This window comes from Quercus suber, unplaced genomic scaffold (assembly GCF_002906115.3).
Source record: "Quercus suber isolate HL8 unplaced genomic scaffold, Cork oak 2.0 scaffold_685, whole genome shotgun sequence".
Lineage (NCBI taxonomy): Eukaryota > Viridiplantae > Streptophyta > Magnoliopsida > Fagales > Fagaceae > Quercus > Quercus suber.
This window is the reverse complement of record NW_027070126.1, coordinates 222,846-230,491: the sequence shown is the minus strand read 5'-3', so window position 1 is coordinate 230,491 and position 7,646 is coordinate 222,846.

Below are 7,646 nucleotides of genomic sequence, written 5' to 3'. Positions count from 1 at the left end.
GTGAAGGAGAAGGTGAGGGAACACTCCTACGGGCTCTAGTTTTCCTAGGCATAGTGCTAAGGAAAGGACAGAGACACAAAGAGAAAAACACAAAGAAACAAGAGAAAACAAAACCAAGGGCAGACTGCAAATTAGCACAATAAATAATATAGAACAAAAATCTATATGATGCATGAACAATAAAATGTTGTGATGCATGATCTAAATGCAGTGACAAATTAAGTTTAATTGAGAGTAATTGGACAAAATTGGCTTGAACAAGGAATTTCTATCAAAAATCCCAAAAATTTGAAAAACCACTTGAAAATTTTGCAACAAATTGATGAATTGAGCATTACAAAACACAGCACATAGATTATAATGCTTAATTACACCAACACAACAAGCCAATTTCATCAAATTCTACCCAATTTAACAAAAGCCCCAATTCGGATCAAGAACAAACCCTAGAATTTTCAATTTTTCACAAAACACAAAATTGATCAAATTAACCACCAAGGATCATTAATATAATGTGTCCCCACAAAAACCCAATGATCAATTTCATAAAATAAGGTTTGAATCAACAGAAAATCCAAAAAGAATAAAGTCCGAAAATTACCCTTAAATGCATGGATTTATGCATGAAATAATGAAAATAACATCAAAAGGAAGGGCAAAAGAGTCTTACCGGCTTGAGGAAAGAGAGATTTTGCAAAAACAACGGAGGAAAACGACAAAAATCCTGAGGTGTGGAGCCTAGCCAACGCGGAGAGAGAGAAAAGTTTGAAAAAAATTTGAATAGCACCTTTGAAAAAGTCAGAACTGAACTTTTAAAAAGCTTTTCCACGATATTCGATCGATCGAAAAATACATTCGATCGATCGAAAAGCACAGTCATTTTAAGACAAATGAGAGCACTTTTTCGATTGATCGAAAAATAGGCTGGATCGATCGAAATGGGCAGAGGCTCACTAAATTTTGGAAAAATCACAGTTTTTGAAAGACACAAGCCGAATTTTGAAAATAACTCCTCAAAGCATTAAATTGAAGAAACAAAATGCATGAGTATGAGATGGAATGCTTTTTCAAAAACCCAAAATTTTGAACCCAATATTCTTAAACAAATTGCAATCAACCTCCCATTATATTTTCTCAAGCAACAAATATGTTGTGCATAAATCTCAAGATATTTTCAAACTTGGTTGGTCAGACCAAAAACACACACTAGCATGTACAGTGTTTAACAAAGAGTAACTTGTGTCGTGTGTGATACTAGCAAAAACTTGAGATACATGTGAGGTGATATGTGAATAGCAATCAATCACAAAGTCTACAAAATTCATCACATAGAATTCAAAAGAGACTATCACCTAAAGAGTTACATCCTATAACTCCCACATCTCCTAGAACAAAAGCTTGCAATCATGTAAGTTTCTTGTATTTTTGCCTCTTATTTGCATGAGATGGCATTCAGCCTAATAGTACACACCGGTTTGAATTAAGTGAATTGGCATCAAGCCTAATAGTACACACCAGTTTTAATTTATTTTGAGGCTACACCTTATGTTCTTTTTGTGCATGTGCTACACTTTCTCGAGCACAGAATCTTATGATATGCACTAAGGTGTTCATGATTGGCTAGTGAACAGTGGTGAGATGGTTATTTATGCCTTTCTCAAAAGGATCAAGTCCGACAGTCAAATAACATGTGACTTCAAGATTAAGACAAAGTGATAAACACCATAAACATCTTTCCCACACAACATGCACTACAAAGCTCAAACTAGTAAAGTGCAATAAAGTAAGCTCATCCAAGTTAAACAAGGTACATAAGACATGTTATGTGTAAATAAATTGACCAACCTTGTTTTTCAAAAATCAAGAACAATATGTTCAACATAAATTTGCTTCCTTCTTTCCCTTTTTTTTTTTTTTTTTTTTTATTTAAAGGAAAACAAATAAATCCTAGAATGAAATGCATGAATGTAATGCAATGCAAGTCCTAGAACAAAGAAAACACAAAAAAAAAAAAAGAACAATGGTCACAAAAGAATAGAGCAATGAAGCACAAGGACCATGTCAGAAAGACTCAAGTATTTCGAGTCTTTTGCATCCAAAACTTTTTAGATGCACCATGAGCATTGGAGTTCTTATTCACATTTGAGTGATTCCCAACTCCATGATTGGAATAAAGGTTTAACACCTTTACCAATTCACCAATTAATGCCATAGGATCTTGTGCTTGAGGCACAGGCACTTTTGGTTTATTTGCTCTCTTATCAGCTTGAAGCTTGTAACAGTTAGGACGAATATGTCCAGACTTACCACAATAATGACAAACCCACGCAGGTTTACCATGCATCTTGTCCTTAGATTTGGTAGGCTCCTTAGGTTTAGATTCTCTTAAGTCTACCCTAGTCTTCTTAGGTGGTGAAACTTCTACAGGTTTAACTACCTCACTCACAGGTGGTTTGACAGTATCACTCACAACCTCACTCACAGAAGGTCCAGAAGAAGAAGAAGGAACAAAAGTAGTGGAATGTGGTCCAGTATCAAAGATGCTTTCAACATATCCTAACCCAGTTTTATCAGAAGGATACTTTTGAACATTCAGCATGTGATCAAGTTTAGAACTAGCAGATCTAGCAACAGATAAATCATGTTCCAAAGTTCTAACTTTATCAAGCAAAAGCATATTCTCAGATTTAACATTATTCAAAAGTTCATTTGCATCAAACAGTTTAACAAGCAAATTTCTCTTTTCAAGCTCAAGAGAATCAATTTTCTTTAGGCCAAGATCAACTTTCATAGCATCCTTTGCAGCAATTTTGCAAAGTTTGTTATAGGCCTCTTGAAGATCTGCATCTTCAGAGAGTTCCCCATCAGAAGGGTTCTCTTCAGCAGATATGCCTTCATTGACTATAGCAGTAGCCGTGAAAGCAATGAAGTTTCCATCCTCGTCACCACCGGACTCATCATCAGAAACCTCATTATCACTAAGGGTTACAGCCATAGCTTTACCCTTAGTCCTTAAGAATGTAGGACATTCAGATTTCACATGACCATACCCTTGACAGCCAAAACACTGAGGACCCAAAGAGTTATTAGAAGATTGACCAGAATTTTCTCTAGGTTTTTCAAAATTGTTAACCTTAGTGGGATCATTCTTCCTAAAATTTCTAGGTTCAGCAGTGTAAGTACCTCTTGCCTTTCTATTTGTATTCCTAAGAAAGTTCTTAAAGTTTTTGGCAAGATAGGCAATCTCTGTAGCAGAGAGCTCATCATCAAATCCACCACCATCAACATCATCAACTGACTTAAGAGCCATTGATTTGGATTTGTTCACTTTAGGTAGGTCAGACTCATAGGATTGAAGAGATCCTACAAGCTCATCAACAGGGATGGAGTCCACATCCTTGCTTTCAGTTATGGCAGTCACTTTGGGTCTAAAGTCTTCAGTTAAAGATCTAAGAATCTTCCTAACAATCTTAGGTTGATCATAGATTTCACCCAAATTAAAAGCAGAATTAACAATATCATTCAGTTTGGCATAAAATTCATCAAAGGATTCATCATCAGACATCCTAATGTTTTCAAACCTAGAAGTTAATTGCTGCAGTTTGTTTATCTTAACTGCCTTTGTGCCTTCATGCACAGTTTGGAGGATTTTCCAAGCAGTATGAGCAACCTCAACATTAGAGATTCTCTTAAATTCCTCCATAGAAACAGCATTAAAGATAGCATTCATAGCTTTGCTATTGAAGCTTGCTGCTTCTTTTTCAGAAGTTTGCCACTCACTCACAGGAGTAGCGGGCTTCTCCCATCCGTATTCAACGGAATTCCAAACCCTTTCATCAATGGATTTCAGGAATGCTTTCATCCTTACTTTCCAATAGGCATAGTTGTTCCCATCAAAATGAGGAGGAACAAACAGAGAGTGTCCATGCTCCATGACAACAGGGGTCAAGGATCAGCTCAGAGATTAAAAATCTCAAACAAAAAGAGCTACCAGGCTCTGATACCACTTGATGGAAATTTAGACCCCTTAAACACACAGATTGCGTAGCCTAGATTAATTAGCCAAGTTGTTACTTAGTCAAATTAAGCAATTCTAGGTTAAAACAATCCAAACAATCATATCAAGATATAAAGCAGCGGAAAATAAATAACACAAGATATGATCACCCAGGAAACCACACGGTAAAAACCTGGGGAGGATTTGACCCACCGATCCTCAAGGCTAACCTGAATTCACTATGAAAGAATTGAAGTTCGTACAAAAGGACTACAAGCTCCCCGCTCGACTTCCTAATGCTACCCACCAGTAGAACTTCCTGACACGACCACGCGCAGGCTCCGAATCCACGGACTACTTCTTTCTTGAATTCCTCAATCAGCTACAAGCTCCCCGCTTGCTTTTCTTTTAAGTTCCAATGGTTGCAACAGTAATGATCTTCAAGATGTTGAAATAATCTCCACCAACCTAGGGTAAAAACATAAAACCCTAAACGTTTAATGAAGTAGGGCTGAGTTGGAAATTCTGCAGAAAATTCAACCTGTGCGATTTTCGATCGATCGAGTCTATTCTTCGATCGATCGAGACAGGCCGAGAGTCCCAAGTACTTCTGCAGCCACTCGATTCCAACTGTACAATATTAAACCAACTTTGAGCAAGTCTAAATAAGACTAAATACATTGTTTTGATCATGGTTTGCCAACATTACAAATTAGAGTTCTAAATACATAAAATCCTAAGACCTTAGAACCTAACAAAAGTAATGCTTTCAGTCTTTATGAGTTTAAAAATTAGTATACAATTTTCTTTCTTTCTCAAATTTTTTACATTAAAATTCTCAAACAGACCTTAGACAACCAACTATGCACATGCACTATACCTTAGTGTCACTCTCATACTTGACCGCAATCACACAAAATAACCATCATAATTCCTATACAATTAAACAAAGTTTAGATCATCTTCACCCTTTAAATTAGTACTATAGCCTATGTTGGGACAAATTTAGACCCTAGGTTGAGTTTACAACGGAATTAATCAACTAATGAATTTAGATTAATTTTCAGGTTAATTATCATGGAGCAACAAATACCATATAAGAAATAATAAACAAGCAAACAAATAACATCATATATGATGTAGGGAACCAATGAAAAATCTGCTCTAAGGGCTTAGCCTCAAATCCCAAAGAAATAGATTCACTATATAGAATTGAAGTTTTTACACTATAGAATAACCCTATTCTAAATTATTACAACTTGTAGCACTTACTAATATTACCCAATGCAGCTCTAAATCCTTGAACTCTTCATCTAGTTAGGGGTGTGCATAAGTCAAGTTGGGTCTGGTTGAAAGGTTTTTTTAATCCAACCCATCATGATCGGATTATATTAGATTATTCGTTTTTTGCACCTCATTAATTCACCTAAAACAAAAATTAAAAAAACTTAAATTGGACACGTGGCTGAAAATTAGACAACGATTGAAAACTAATTTAGAACCTAATTGGATTTTCTCTCAACTTTGCCTATATATATATTGTGGGGCCCATGGGCCTGATAGCCTCAGCCCATCATGTAGCAGGCCCAAGGCCCAGGCCGAGGAGCGCAGGCTATTCAGGGCCGAGGTGAGGGAAAGCCTTTCCTTCCCAATCCACACCGAGGACCGCCTTGTCCTCGGCCTGACGAAGGTAATCTTGAGGAGAGACTAACCCCAAAGTAAGCTGTCACTCTCACATTTAATGCATTCAACTAACCCCCCTGGCCGCATTAATGGGGAGGTAACCCCTTGGCAGGATAACGTTGATCAGAGTGAACCACTTGAGTATCGATAAGGCCTCTGATGGGACGGACGGCCAGAAAAAAAGGCAAATAGATGATCAACAGATGGAAGGAGGGGATAGGAAGATAAAAACTATAAAAGAAAAGCTAGTAAAGTAAAGAAGGGGGGGGCAAGTTACAAAGTATTCTCTTTTTTAAGTTGCGTTGTATTGCTCTTGTGCTTGTTGTTGTTTTTGCACATGGCAGAGGCGTCCTTTTATAGTGCAATGCCGAGACCCATTTTTTACTATTCTACCCTCTAACCGTTTTTCGTCTGGTCTGGGTGCACTCGCAGACCCTTACTGCTGTCTGTGAGCCCTCTGTCACAGACACAGACAACGTTTTGTTTGTTAGTCCGCCGCGGCACCTTGTCCTGCCGCGGTGGTGTTTCTCTCTCCTATCCCTTATGGCATGCACCTATTGGTCCCCACTCAGCCTTGCCTCTTTGGGTGATATGCCATCCCACCAGGACGTATTCCCAAAAGAGTCTGAGCAGGGACCTCAAAACAGGCCTTCCCCTCTCCCACCTCCAAACCATGCTCTCTTACCTCTGACCCATGACCCACCATGTCCGTATTGGCTGGGTACAGGCTGGCGGTGCTGGGCCTTGCGCGTTGGTTCATGTCTGAAGTCTGCTTGCTGTCCATGTATCTACCGTGTTCTGGACATTTTGCTTGTATTGCCAGTCGTTCGTCTTGGATTTTCCCAAATTTTACTCTGATTCCCATCCCACAGGGTCTGGATTTTGCCGAGTACTGGGCTTTGTGTTCTCTTCAGCCCAATTCTTTAATTGCCTTAGCTTCCCGCCGTGTTACTCGACCTTTCCTACCTTGGCGACTTTTGTTCCTGCTGGGCCTCTTTTCAGGCCTACTATTCCTTTCTTTCCCCAGTGGCTTAAGAGAGCCTACTGGTGTTCTTACTCATGGCTCCATTGTCCCTTTCCCTTTTTTCCCTTTGGGCCGCGGCCCTTTTACTTTCCTTGGGCTTCCTCGGCCCATTTACTGACTTGGCTTTCCCATGGGCTTTTACTAACTTGATTGGGCTTCCCCGGCCCAATCTTCCTCATACTCATCCTTGGGGTTCATGGGCTTGCCATCAACCCCTACTTTCTTTGTTTACATTGTCTTGGGCCTGCCGCGGCCCATTCTTGCTTTTTCATAACATATATTGCCCATGGGTGTCATTTCTCTCTTTCTGGGCCCTTTGGGCCATTTACTTCCTCAAGACCCATTTATTCATGTTATGGGCCTATGTCCTACCTTTCTGCCGCTTGGGCCTAACAGTCTTGTTCCATGCTTGCCAATTTTTTGCCTGCTTCACTAGGTTGGGCTGGCTTTACAAAAATGACCCTCAACATTTAGCCCCCTGAACATATGGAGTGTTCTTGCGGTTCATATATGAATGAAGGACTTTTTTGTCTTTTCTCACTTTTTCTTTTCCTTCGTGGGCTTTTTGAAACCACGAACTCCTTCCTGCATAGATATTTTTTTTTTCTTGCCGTGAACAGTGACAACTCTTCGAATTTCCCAAAATGGTAGTTGCTTTAAAACATAACTGCTGCCTCATTAATTTCGTTCTTTTCTCAATGGCCAACCCGTCACCTCTTTTCGCGCTGGCCTTAATAACTCAGGTATTAAGAGAAGAATCCCTTCCAACGCAGACACAAACTCCTTTTATTTCAAAATATTTTCCTTTCCTCATCATCATCTTCTTCTCGAACACCCATCTCTCCCTCTGCTCCGTTCAAATCCTTACACCATGGCACCGGTGAAAACTCCAGCTTCTTCCACCGCAAAGGGAAAAGCGTCGCCGTGATCCTCCCGGGGAAC